Source organism: Lolium perenne, chromosome 4 (genome assembly GCF_019359855.2).
Source record: "Lolium perenne isolate Kyuss_39 chromosome 4, Kyuss_2.0, whole genome shotgun sequence".
Classification (NCBI taxonomy): domain Eukaryota; kingdom Viridiplantae; phylum Streptophyta; class Magnoliopsida; order Poales; family Poaceae; genus Lolium; species Lolium perenne.
Genome location: NC_067247.2, coordinates 376843163 through 376858241, shown reverse-complemented (window position 1 = coordinate 376858241; position 15079 = coordinate 376843163). Strand labels below are relative to the sequence as shown.

Genomic DNA, 15079 nt, shown 5'->3' with positions numbered 1-15079 from the left:
AACTGAAAGCCCCTCTTAATAGTGCGGCTATGTATCCTATAATCCGGTCTCCCATCAACCACCTTGAGACCGGTAAAAGGAAAACCTATCAAGGTCATACCTTTGTCTTGCGCATCCCGCTTGATCTTGATGATAACTCTTCAAGCTCTACACAAGCCGGAATGCCTCACTTGATCAATGTTGCTTTGTGAAGACTCACAAATGCTTCCCCATACACCATGATGGGAAAGCTCCATAGATGTACATCTTCACATGTCCATTATCACCAATGGACGGCAAGCTTCAAGCATGTGATCCACTTGAGATGCTCATCTTGAACTTGCCCAAATCAACCTTGTATCTTCTCATACTCACTTAAGATAGAGCATGGCTAATATTGAGTTCCACATAAGAACTCCATCTTCATTTCTTCTTCTTGATCATATCACATATGTATCTTCATACCGATGATCTTGATGCCAATACACAAGATATACCTTTATCTTCATGGCATCCATACTTCAATCCAACACATGGAGTACAAGTAGTACCTATGGAATATTCCTTCATATAAACTCAATGAAAACATTAGTCCATAGGGGTTGTCATTAATTACCAAAACCACACATAGGGGCAATGTACCCTTACAGAACTCGATGCTATACGCCATCACGTCTTTGTTGCCTTGAACAAGACTAAGGAATTTCTCCTTCATCCTGTCCATGAGCCCTTCAGGAATGTGGTGGCTCCTGAAAGCTTCCCGGAACTCTTCCCATGTGACATCCGGCGCATTGGCGGAACGCATCTCGAGAAAGTTCTCCCACCATGCGGCGGACCCTCCTGTCAGTAGGTGAGTCGCAAACCGCACCTTGTCTTCTGGGGCGACTCCCGCTGTGTTGAGCATGCGGTTGACATCGCGCACCCAATCATCTGCATCCAGCGGTTCAGGCGTAGAGTCGAACGATCGCGGGTTCAGCTGCAAGAAGTCCCGGATCATCACTCGGCCATTGCCTTGACGAGCTTGGTCGAAGTTGTGCTGGGTTTGCTGCATCTGACCCAACAGCTGAGTCATTTGCAACAGGGCTGGTTGATGACCCACAAGTATAGGGGATCGCAACAGTCTTCGAGGGAAGTAAAACCCAATTTATTGATTCGACACAAGGGGAGACAAAGAACACTTGGAAGCCTTAACAACGGAGTTGTCAATTCAGTTGCACCTAGAAACAGACTTGCTCGCAAGGGTTTATCAGTAGTAACAGGTTTATAGCAGTAGCAGTAGTGAAATAACAGCAGCAGAGTAACAGAGACAGCAGTAGTGATTTTAGTAAACAGCAGGATTAAAATACTGTAGGCACGGGGACAGATGACGGGCGTTGCATGGATGAGAGAAACTCATGTAACAATCATAGCAGGGCATTTGCAGATAATAATAAAACGGTGTCCAAGTACAAAGCAATCAATAGGCATGTGTTCCATATATAGTCGTGCGTGCTCGCAATGAGAAACTTGCACAACATCTTTTGTCCTACCAGCCGGTGGCAGCCGGGCCTCAAGGGAAACTACTGGATATTAAGGTACTCCTTTTAATAGAGTACCGGAGCAAAGCATTAACACTCCGTGAACACATGTGATCCTCACATCGCTACCATTCCCTCCGGTTGTCCCGATTTCTGTCACTGGGCCATCGGTTCCTGGACAACGACATGTGTATACAACTTATAGGTAAGACCATAAACAATGATTATCTTGATGAAACAATAACATGTTCAGATCTGAGATCATGGCACTCGGGCCCTAGTGACAAGCATTAAGCATAACAAGTTGCAACAATATCATCAAAGTACCAACTACGGACACTAGGCACTATGCCCTAACAATCTTATGCTATTACATGACCAATCTCATCCAATCCCTACCATCCCCTTCGGCCTACAGCGGGGGAATTACTCACACATGGATGGGGGAAACATGGCTGGTTGATGTAGAGGCGTTGGCGGTGATGGCGGCGATGATCTCCTCCAATTCCCCGTCCGGCGGAGTGCCGTAACGGAGACTTCTGGCTCCCGCGACGGAGTTTCGCGATGTGGCGGCGTTCTGGAGGGTTTCTGGCGACTTCGACTTCTCTCCGTGCGTTTTTAGGTCGAGGCCGATAAATAGTCCGAAGGAGGGCGTCGGAGGCCGGCCGAGGGGGCCACACCACAGGCCGCGCGGCCCCCCCGGGCCGCGCCGCCTATGGTGTGGGGCCCTCGGGCCTCCACTTCAATTGCCCTTCTCGGCTCCGTTAGTTTCCTGGGAAAATAGGGCCTTCGCATAAATTCCGAGGTTTTTCCCGAAAGTTGGATTTCTGCACAAAAACGAGACACCAGAGCAGTTCTGCTGAAAACAGCGTTAGTCCGTGTTAGTTGCATCCAAAACACACAAATTAGAGGCAAAACAATAGCAAAAGTGTTCGGGAAAGTAGATACGTTTTGGACGTATCAACTCCCCCCAAGCTTAGCTTATTGCTTGTCCTCAAGCAATTCAGTTAACAACTGAGCGATAAAAGAACTTTCACGAACACATTTGCTCATATGATGTATATATTCTCATGCTATGGCTAATACTCAAGCAGTTCATAATGAGATACATGCAAATAAGATCATCTAACAGCTATGTCAATCATGGAGAGGTACCAACAATTAATAAGAAGCATCATGAATCATGTGTATAAGCAAGATTGCAATGTTCATAAGAGAGTATGATAAAGTGGTATCTCGCTGGCCTGTATTTGGTTGGCAAAACATAAATGCCCGGGCACCTTTGGAGTTCATAGAAAGACTAGAAGTAGTGATTGTCAAAAGATAAATGCATCAAAGTTATACCACAATCAATCATATTTTGAGACAAGCATATTATACTAAGAATGACAATTGTGCTCTCAAGATAGTGCTCAAAGAAATAATGGAGACACAACATAAAAAGTAAAAGATTGACCCTTCGCAGAGGGAAGCGAGGATTAACATGCGCTAGAGCTTTTCATTTTTATAAAGACAGGAGTAAAATTATTTTGAGAGGTGTTTGTTGTTGTCAACGAATGGTAATGGGTACACTAACTACCTCGCCAACCGGACTTTCAAGAGCGGCTCCCATGAATTATTGCATATTTATTTGGCACTCCTTCCAACCTTTCTTTCACAAACCATGGCTAACCGAATCCTCGGGTGCCTGCCAACAATCTCATACCATGAAGGAGTGCCTTTTTTATTTTGGTTTTATTATGATGATGACACTCCCCCAACCTTTGCTTACACAAGCCATGGCTAACCGAATCCTTCGGGTGCCGTCCAACAATCACAAACCATGGAGGAGTGTCTATTTAAGTTAATTAATTCGGGACTGGGAATCCCATTGCCAGCTCTTTTTGCAAAATTATTGGATAAGCGGATGTGCCACTAGTCCATATGAGAGTCCGTCAAAAGTAAATGACAAGTTTGAAAGCTAAACACCACATACTTCCTCATGAGCTATGAAACATAAACACAAATTGAGAAGCATTTTGAAGGTTTTAAAGGTAGCGCATGAGAATTTACTTGGAATGGTTTGAAATGCCATGCATAGGTATTTATGGTGGACACTCTGGAATAACTTGGTTTTCATGTGTTTGGAAGTACGAGCAGCGTTCCCGCTCAGTACAAGTGAAGGCTAGCAATAGACTAGGGAGCGACAAATCAAGAGAGCAAGAATCGTCATAATCATGCTTGCGGCAAAATAAATTAACGGAGGCATAAAAGTGATACAAGAACTCTGAAGCAATATAAATCATCGAGGCTTAATTGACTTTTTGTTCAGTCATATGCATGCGTGAGCATGTGCCAAGTCGATATAAATGAATTATTCAGAGGAGGATACCACAATGCCATACTTACTTATGAATAAAACAATGCAAACAAACATACATGACATGCTACTCATATTAATAAATTGGAGCTAAACATGAGAGGTCATGAACTACTAGACTTTCCCAAATAACATATACCTCACATGAACCAACTAAGCATGCTCACATGGATGAGTATATGTACAAAAATGAAAACAAATAGAGTTCATACCAGCCTCTCACCACAATCAGATTGTCGTAGATCGTCATTATTGCCTTTTCACTTGTGCAGCTTGGATAATATGAAATGAAAACCACGCTCCAGCCACCGAAGACCATTGAACTCATAAAGAACTTTACAAACCAGAGAAGAACAGCAAATATTTTTGGTGTTTTCAAATTGCAAATAAGAACAAGAGGAAACAAACAAACAAAGCAAAATCTTTTTGGGTTTTCTTATAGCAAACTAGCAATAGCAAATAAAGTGAAACAAATGCAAGAAACTAAAGCAAACAAATGGTGAAGAGAAATAACAGAAATATTTTTGGTCTTTTTGTGTTTTGGGAAGGAAACAAAGCGAAATCAAGAAATAGCAAACTGAAAGAAACACAGAAAAGCGAGATGGCAGGAATCTGCCAAAACCTGACAGCAGTACAGAAATCGATTTTAACAAAAATCTTACGTTGCTCAGATCGAAAAGTGTTCAACTAATGAAAGTTAGATAACAACCTGGGGAACCTGCACAAAAATTTGCAGCTCAAAATGACGTTCTGGCTATTTTTGACAATTTTTACGGTAACGTTCCAGAATCTGTTTTCAGGCAGCACTTCCCCAAATATCATCTTCCTCTCATTAGAAAACCACTCAATCGAACAAAACAAGTATGTACAAGTATCCAGCAACCATAATATGCAAAGAATGAGTGATGCTGGTATACCTCCCCCCAAGCTTAGGCTTTTGGCCTAAGTGGAGTTCAATCCCATCGATCCCATGAAGTAGTGTCTCCGTAATATGAAGATGGGTCGTATTCCGGGTATGTGCTAGAAGAAGCACCCGGATATGTGACGGTGGTCGTAGGAGGTCCCGACGTCCTCGGAGTCATGTTGCTGGTGGAAGTCTCTTATCTTCAAATGTTCATCCACCTCCTCCTTAGTACCACGACCATGACTGCCTGTCAATACTCAACAAACTAGGTTGGGGAAGAGGGATTTCCTTCTCCTCCCCGTCGTAAAACAACATTCTATACACCATACTATCTAAAGTAGAGTCGTAGTAACAAAATGATGACTCTTCATAGCAGTAATATCAAGTCTCCTAGGGGCCAATGGCACATCATTAGGATCAATAGGAAGATTAAGATATGTTAAAACGCGCAGTGCAATGGTTCCTCCAAAAATAGGCCCCCGGTAGTCGCGGCGAGCAATAAGAGCACCAAGGTGATAGGAGGTTTGACCAGTAAGTGCAATATTCAGGAAAGCAAGATGGTAGCTAGAGATATTACTAGTGTTCTCCCTACCAAGAATGCTAGTAGCAATGTAGTATGCAAAATATTTAATGGCGGGAGTTGAATGTTCCTTATCTTGCCCGCTGAATGGTGCGACAATCATCGTCGGTGATCCCACGGTAGAGCTCCAGCAAGTCCCGGGGTTGTCATCCATCCTACTTGCTGTACCTACAGGGCAATATCCAAGGCACAACAAAAATCCTTCAATGGCATAGTTACAGATATTACCATAAATCCTGAACGCAACCGTTGGCTCATAGTGTTTGTTGTTGAATCGGAAACTCTCGACGAAGATTTTGGTGAGCAAGTAGTATTGCTCCCTTTCATCGCCCATATAAGTGGTTAACCCTGCCCTGTTGACAAGGGTTAAGAAATCCTCCGTATCCCCGCATTCCTTAGAAAATCATAACATGGAAAAGTAGAAGCATTAGGAGGACCGTTGTCCTCTTCAGCGCCGAAGCTAGGCGCGAGGATGTCTTCATTATATGATTGCCTAATCCGGGTGGCGGCCCTAGAAGGCCTCCCGGTGCTGGTTGTCCCCTTCTTGAACAACTCTCCAAAGCTAAACTTCTTCATAGCTTCTCTGAAATTTTCAACAAATGACATAAATTTTTTGATTTGGTGACATATAATTGAGGGAAACTACCATAGGAACTTGCTAGAGTACTAATCATGCATCAAAACTAGTTTCTACCACTTAGAACAAGCATGCAAGCTCACTAAACATGTTACCTACAGCAGCAAAATATTCAAGATATACTCAACCAAACGAAATTCTACTTGGATGGGTGGAGGAGTCACATACCGAAGAGCAAATGTGCCAAATTTCAGATGTAAAATCTGGGCTGAGCAAAGAGATCAAAAAATCTGGAGTTCTGAAGCAAAAACGCGAGAGAGAGGAACTTGGTACGAGTTTTTTCGGGAGAGAGACTGTTCTGGGCGAAAGAGATGACAAAGTGGGGCAGAGGGGGGCCCACACCACATGGTGGCGCGGCCACCTCCTTGGCCGCGCCGGCCTGTGGTCTGGCGCCCTCGGTGCCCCACAGGTCATCCTCTGGTGTTCCCAGGTGCCTCGTCGAAAAATAGGACCAACGGTATAATATTTGTGAATTTTAGAAAACTTTGAAAAACGCACATTTCTCGGGTATTTAGTTTATTATTACTGGCCAGAAAAATTTCAAATCTTCAAATAACTAAAGAACTTTGCAAATTAAAAGTGCTACAGCAACTAGAGCAAGTGGAGGAAGAAAGATATGTTGTTTACCTCCTCTATGCATATAAAAAGTATCCGTTAACAAGGTTGATCAAGTCTTGTCACCAAATAAATTTTACATAGCATAAGAAGAAATAAACCTCAAATCAATCATGTTACCTTGAATTGTATTGATATGGATCCAATCACGAGAATTTGATATTCTTCCTTAGGCTCATATATAGGACAATCAATAGTTCCCACTTTGATAGTTCTCACATTAGAAATAGTATTAACTCCACACGCTTTCTCAATCTTCTTAGGAAAATAAACGGTATGCTCCCTATCATCAACATTGAAAGTAACCTTTCCTTTATTGCAATCAATAACAGCCCCTGCGGTGTTAAGAAAAGGTCTCCCAAGAATAATAGACATATTATCATCTTCGTGCATTTCCAACACAACAAAATCAGTTAATATTAAGCGTTAGTAGTAACTTGAACAGGAACATTCTCACATATACCAACAGGAATAGCAGTAGATTTATCAGCCATTTGCAAAGATATATCAGTAGGTATCAACTTATCTAAGTAAAGTCTCTTATAAAGAGAAAAAGGCATAACACTAACACCGGCTCCCAAGTCACATAGAGCAGTTTTAACATAATTATTCTTAATAGAACAAGGAATAGTAGGTATACCTGGGTCGCCCAACTTCTTTGGAATTTTGCCATTGAAAGAGTAATTAGCAAGCATAGTGGAAATTTCCTCATTGGGGATTTTCCTTTTGTTAGTAACAATATCTTTCATATACTTTGAATAAGGTGGCAATTTAATAGCATCGACCAAAGGGATTTGCAAGAATAAAGGTTTCATCCAATCGCAAAATTTATTATAGTGTTCTTCTTCCTTTGATTTTAATTTCTTAGCAGGAAAAGGCATTTGCTTTTGCACCCAAGGTTCTCTTTCATTACCATGTTTCTCAGCAATAAAATCTTCTTTAGTGTACTTTTTATTTTTAGCATGCTTTTCGTGTTCTTCTTCAACCTCTTCTTTATCAGGAGTATCATTCTTATCATTATCATTATCATTATCATGTTCATTACCACTTTCAGTTTCAGCATCAGAAATAGAAATACTATTAGGATCATTAACAGGTTCAGAGGATTCTACAACATTTTTATGTTTCTTCTTTTTCTTCCTAGAATGAGCACTAGGTTCAATGCGTTGAGAATCTTGTTCAACTCTTTTGGGATGCCCTTCAGGATATAGAGGATCCTGGGTAGAGACACCACCTCTAGTTGTTACTTCATAAGCATGTTTCTCTTTAGAATTATTCCCTAACAAGTCATTTTGCACTTTAGTGAGTTGATCAATTTGAGTTTGAATCATTTGAAAATGTTTAACAAGCATCTTAACATCATTGGAGGTTCTCTCCATAATATCATGCAATTCACTAATAGCTTGAGAATTTTCCATTAAATGATTCTCTACTCTCATATTAAAATTTTCTTGCTTAACAATATAATTATCAAACTCATCTAAGCATTGTGCAGGAGGTTTCGAATACGGAATATCTTCCCTAGTAAAGCGTTGAAGGGAGTTTACCTCAATCATGGATGAAGGGGGAATTATCTCACATATATCTTCAATAGGAGGTAGATTCTTCACATCTTCAGATTTAATACCTTTCTCCTTGAGAGACTTCTTGGCTTCCCTCATATCTTCATCATTCAATTTAATTAAACCCCGCTTCTTCAATATTGGAGTTGGAGTCGGTTCAGCGTAGTCCAATCATCATGATTCCGGCTTATTTTAGCCAATAATTCTTCAAATCACTGGAGTTCTTTTCCTGAAAACACAACCAGCACAACTATCCAGGTATGCCCTAGACTCAATGGTTAGTCCACTATAAAATATATCAAGTAAATCATGCTTTTCCAAATCATGCTCGTGTCGAGCTCTAATAAGAGAGCGAGAATCTCGACCAAGCCTCGTGCAATTTCTCTTCATCTCCCTAATTAAAATTATAAATTCTCGCAAAGCAATATGTTGAGCACTAGCAGAAAGTATTTGCGGAAGAAAACATCAAGCAATTCTTTCGGACTTTTAATAGAATTAGGTGGCAAATTATTATACCAAGTTTTAGCGTCATCCTTTAATGAGAATGGAAATATTTTAGCAACAAAGTAAGTACGCATCTTAACATCATCAGAAAACAAGCTACTAAGAGTAGATAGCTCAGTCATGTGTTCAACAGCACTTTCTTTTTCAGTACCACAAAAGGGTGTTTTCTCAACAATAGCTATATGAGATAGATCAAGAGAAAAATCATAATCTTTATCCCTAATGTTTATAGGAGATGTGGCAAACTTAGGATCAGGAGACAGTTTATATCTAACAGCATGTTCGCAAGCAACTTTTTAATTTTTCTTGCATCAGTAGTAGCATTGCATTTTTCAATAAAATCATCATTAAGCTCCACATAATCTTCCTCAGGATCATCACTAAAATAACCAAGTTCAGGTGAACTAACAGGTGTAGTAGCACTAGGAGTTTCAGTATTTTCAATTTGTCTAGACCTAGCAATTGTAGTATCTAGAAAAGATCCCAATGAACCACTATCATCAAGCACAGCAGAAACATTATCAATATTATGAGAGTGTTCAGATTCAGCAGATGTACCCGCATGCGAAGCATGTGGCGGTGAAACAAGTTTATCAATCACGAGATGGTGAATCAAGAGCAACGAGAGGTATTCGTAATTGTACCTTTTCTTGTAGTGGATGGTAATATGGCGATCTTAGTATCGCGAGGTTTACCCATGATGGAGAATTTGCAGCGAACAATATTAATCCAAGTGAACTTCCAAATAAAGCTATGCTCCCCGGCAACGGCGCCAGAAAATAGTCTTGATGACCCACAAGTATAGGGGATCGCAATGCCTTCGAGGGAAGTAAAACCCAATTTATTGATTCGACACAAGGGGAGACAAAGAACACTTGGAAGCCTTAACAACGGAGTTGTCAATTCAGTTGCACTGGAAACAGACTTGCTCGCAAGGGTTTATCGTAAGTAACAGGTTTATAGCAGTAGCAGTAGTGAAATAACAAAGCAGCAGAGTAATGAGAGACAGCAGTAGTGATTTTAGTAAACAGCAGGATTAAAATACTGTAGGCACGGGGACGGATGACGGGCGTTGCATGGATGAGAGAAACTCATGTAACAATCATAGCAGGGCATTTGCAGATAATAATAAAACGGTGTCCAAGTACAAAGCAATCAATAGGCATGTGTTCCATATATAGTCGTGCGTGCTCGCAATGAGAAACTTGCACAACATCTTTTGTCCTACCAGCCGGTGGCAGCAGCCGGGCCTCAAGGGAAACTATCGGATATTAAGGTACTCCTTTTAATAGAGTACCGGAGCAAAGCATTAACACTCCGTGAACACATGTGATCCTCACATCGCTACCATTCCCTCCGGTTGTCCCGATTTCTGCTACTTCGGGGCCATTGGTTCCGGACAACGACATGTGTATACAACTTATAGGTAAGACCATAAACAATGATTATCTTGATGAAACAATAACATGTTCAGATCTGAGATCATGGCACTCGGGCCCTAGTGACAAGCATTAAGCATAACAAGTTGCAACAATATCATCAAAGTACCAACTACGGACACTAGGCACTATGCCCTAACAATCTTATGCTATTACATGACCAATCTCATCCAATCCCTACCATCCCCTTTGGCCTACAGCGGGGGAATTACTCACACATGGATGGGGGAAACATGGCTGGTTGATGTAGAGGCGTTGGCGGTGATGGCGGCGATGATCTCCTCCAATTCCCCGTCCCGGCGGAGTGCCAGAACGGAGACTTCTGGCTCCCGCGACGGAGTTTCGCGATGTGGCGGCGTTCTGGAGGGTTTCTGGCGACTTCGACTTCTCTCCGTGCGTTTTTAGGTCGAGGCCGATAAATAGTCCGAAGGAGGGCATCGGAGGCCGGCCGAGGGGGCCACACCACAGGGCCGCGCGGGCCCCCCCTGGGCCGCGCCGCCCTATGGTGTGGGGCCCTCGGGCCTCCACTTCAATTGCCCTTCTGGCTCCGTTAGTTTCCTGGGAAAATAGGGCCTTCTGCATAAATTCCGAGGTTTTTCCCGAAAGTTGGATTTCTGCACAAAAAGGAGACACTGAGCAGTTCACGAAAACAGCGTTAGTCCGTGTTAGTTGCATCCAAAACACACAAATTAGAGGCAAAACAATAGCAAAAGTGTTCGGGAAAGTAGATACGTTTTGGACGTATCACTGGTCCCAGCGGAGGAGGTGGCGGAGGTCTAACCATCCTGTGTAGGGAAAACATAAGACGGTTGAAACAACAGATAAGAACAAAGCTTAGAACAAGGATTTAAGACCAGATAACACATCGATCCATAGAATTCGTCAAGGTACACCATACAAGGTTCAGGTACACAAGAGATCCATACGACCGCAAACAAGGATAGAAAAACTAGAACATCCACTCGACACGCAGGACAATGGAGTATACGGTAGTTCCATGAGGATAACGAAAAGGAAGCAGGCTCCGGAACAAAGAAGTGGTCGAGATAGCATCGGATCAAAGGAGGATAACATGTTAGTATGAAAATACCAACATATCAAAGGAACAGATTATATGTGGAGATTGATCAAGGATGATAATGAAGCAACCATAGTACAGAAAATTTTTCAAAATACTTTTCCCTATGGCACTATGGTTTCCCACAAACACGTCCAAGCCTAGATGAAACAAGCTAAGAATAGAGTAAAACCGTTGCACGTCCTTACCAGAGGGAGGGTGGGTGGGGTAAGAAATAAAAGCAGAATTCCTACTCTCGCGCACAATTTTCCTATGTAGCTACTAAAATATGAGTTTCTAGACACAACTTCGTCCGCTGCAAAGGGGCTCCTAAAGGCAGTCCTGCTCTGATACCAAGTCTGTAAAGCCCCAGGAGTAGGAAAACCTAGAGCGCGCAGGTAGGAGGGGTTTATGTGCATGAGGTCACTACAAAGGACCGTGAGGTCGCCTCGCATTCCCAAGCATATGGGTAGGCCAAGCAACAGCTCGACACGCCCATGCACACAACACCCACCTCTAATGCTCACGATAGGCTTTCCAAGCCTGAGTGCTTCACCTTCCTGTGCACTTCACACATACACACACTGTGCAAAGGATACGAGGGTAGAATACAGCTTGAATATCACAACATGACTATGTATGACACAAAAGATGGAAATAAGGTTCATATATATAGCAACGCTCTAATGAGCAAGATCCAAATGACACTCAGAGGACACATGTCCCAACATTACATCATACATAAGATAGCCAAATAGTCTGGGTACAGACAAGAACCAAATGGGACTAAGAGTCCTGAAGATAATCAAGCGGTGTTCCCATAACCAACAAGCCACAGGCTGCTGCCTTAGGAACGATCCTGCTACGCAACGAAGTCGTCGTCCGTGAACTCGACAAAGTAGCCACCTGCGTACTGCTCGTCATCTATCGTACCTGTTTGTCAAAAAGCGGGTTCCGGAAAAAGAGGAAGAAAAACGAGGGTAAGTACCGTTGGCACGTACTTGCGAGACAAGGCCAGCTATGCTTGCTGGTGGGCGGTGTAAACTTCGCCCGGCTATATGTGGAGTTTAGCGGCAGCAAAGCACTATCCAATAGAGACACGCTACAACTTCCGTCTAATAGAGAAGGTGAGAGAGCGCATATTCTAGCAGTTCTATACTCTGCAATCAACAAACCCAGCCAAATGCGGTCCCCCTTAGCCAAGAGGTACTAACAAGCCACTCACACAGTTGATAATTTTATATCCATTCCATTATAATAGGGCTAACTTACTACGCAAGTAATTAGCAAGTTATTAACGACAACTTTAGGTTTAAGTTGTTCTATGATCGAGTTAAACAGCTCCAAGTCGTCCACAACCGCGGACACGGCTTATCGATAAGATTTAACCCTGCAGGGGTGCACCAATGTTACCATACACGCATGCTCGAACCCGCTTAATTACGGCGGAGTCTCACAACAAGACCGTTCCCAAATCAACAAGAATGCCTAGGGGGGCCACCCGCCTAAGCTACCCGTATCGAAGTTCGGCCGTAGTCCGAGACGGACTCAGAGGTTTGCGCCGGCGGCTAGGCGTGCGAACCACACGCTTCGCTAAACGTCCCGCAAGGTACAGTACAGAAATAAACACCCGAAGGCAACAGTAATAAACACCCGAAGGCAACAGTAATAAACACCCGAAGGCAACAGTAGGTAAAGCATGGCATACATGGCATAGGCAAATAAAACCAAGGTTGTGGCCCCCTTTTCAACAGACTTGAGAAATGGTAATGGGTGATGGGGGGTCCCGATAAATCATCCCACGAGTGGTTAGCGCGCTCAGTCTTAGAAACAGATAACAAGAACTCGGGTCCTAGGGGACATTAGCAAGTCAAAGTTCCGATGCTTTCGCAAAGGGGCTCACAGATGCCTCTGCATATTATTATCCCTTAGCAATTTTAAGTTGTAGCAAAAGTTATCCACTTCATTTTCGAAAAGGTAGTACATGTGTCAACATCCCAACAAGATATCCCGAACATTTCGAGATATCAACAAAAAGCCCTAAACTCGCATACGACTCGCAAAGCTGGCAAACAACAAACAACAGGTAGGGCGAGGAGGTGTATCTCGGAGATATAGGTAACAGGTGGATAGGACACGTGACACAGCAGAATCGCAACATAAGGATAGCAATAGATCAAAAGAGCATGTAAAAGTAAAATAGGTGAAGGGGTGGGCTCGCCTGTCAGATCAGAGGTAGAAGCACCGACACGATCCTCCAGAGGGAACTCGTACTCCTGCTCGTCGCTTTCTCAAGTCGGCGTCTACTCGAGAAGAACCAAATAGTACATACAAGGAAAGATATAGCATAAATCAATACAAGTGCAATGCGCAATATGATGCATGATGACATGGCAAGATGGTTGGTGCAAGGCAAAATTAAGTGGGGTGCTCTAATGACACATGAAATGATAAGCACCCTCACATATAGTTTTTGTTCATGTTGCATATTTAATTTAGACAATTCAGAGATGATGCCAATGATGCATGAGAATGCAAGATTTGAACTCCTCTTATTTTTCTGATGAGAAAGGACATATCATTTGTTGAATTTGGAAATGTAGAATTGAAGTTATGAATTATGCGACATTAATCAAGTTTAGTCCAGATTTGAAATTGACACAATTTTAGTTGTTCAAAAGTTGAAACAAATTACATGGTTGGAAAGAGCATGTTTTTCTGATCGAAATGGGCATATGGTTTGTCCAATTTGGATTTGTAAAAGTGCAGTTTTAAATAATTTGAAAAGTGTCCAGATTTGGAAATTTTCAGAAAACAAACAAAAGAAATAAAAGAAAAGGTTTTGGTTAAACGCGCCCAAGGGGATTCGAACCCAGGCTGCGCGCCTGAGGGAGCAGCGTTGTAGCCAGTGTGCTGCTGCTCGAGTTTGGTACAACACAGGTTGCTTACAAGGTAAGGTGTCTGTGGAAGTTAACTGAAATTTGAACACTTGAAACTGAAACGTGACAGCTGCAGACGTTTTTATGCACGAATTTTAAAGCAGCGAGAAACAAGAATCTGGGCAGCCAAATGAGGAACTATCGACGAGTTGAGTAAGCTGGTTGTGCCGAGATTCATCTGGAGGTGGTTTGAGTCAAAGGTATGCACTGAGTCGCCGCCGGTGAGCTTTAGAAAACGAGACCGTGTCACAGACGAGGAACAGTAAAAACAGAAACTCGTTTCCTGGACCGAAGTTTGATTGACCGTGGCGTCGCGCACAGACCTCGGATCTGGGTGACTCCAAAACAAAAGTTGTAGATCTAAGTCCAAGCTTTACAACGGTATGAATAACGCATGCTGGCCTGGTCAGAAACGCCGGAGAGACGCTTCGGAAAACGGCACAGTGAAGCAGATGAAAAAGGAACACTTTTATGTCGTTTTCGTTTTCGATTTCGTTCTATGTCCCGGATCTCTCTTTTCTGTAGCGATCCAACAGAGTAGGACAAGCAGGGGAGAGGGGAGAGTGTGCTCACCCTGGTGGTGTAGAAGGGGAGGTGACGGAGGACGGCCGGAGGCGAGGAAGAAGACGTGGCCGGGAAGATGAAGCAGATCCTAGCGTGCTCCTGGCTCCGGCGTGATCCGTGAAAGAGACGAGGACGTAGAGGAGGTCGAGGTGGCTCCGTTCCACGGTTCAGGTGGGCGCGTCGACGGCCATGGCGACGGTGGCGGTGGACGGCTGGTTAGACGGTGGGGTTTTTGGTGAGAGGAGGAGAAAGTGCGGCGCCGTTTGGAGGAGGAAGAAGCTGAGCTAGGGTTCCCGGAGGTGTTGCTTCTGCTTAAGAGAGGGGAAGGGGAGCCGGTGGATGGTGGTGGAGGGCGACGTGGAGCTCAGGGGCATAGCCATTGCCCGATTTGGTGGCTTCGGTCGACGTGGAAAGATGGTCGAA

General features: G+C 43.2%; 1 long non-coding RNA gene across 1 annotated transcript; it reads right to left on the bottom strand.

Annotated features, from left to right (window-relative positions):
* Positions 1–11805: 11805 nt before the first annotated feature.
* LOC139830728 (uncharacterized) lies at positions 11806–13437 on the bottom strand. Its single transcript, XR_011744090.1, has 2 exons — positions 13375–13437; positions 11806–12086 (listed from the first exon to the last, which is right to left on the bottom strand). It is a non-coding gene; the product is annotated as an uncharacterized lncRNA (long non-coding RNA).
* Between the last annotated feature and the right edge of the window lie 1642 nt (positions 13438–15079).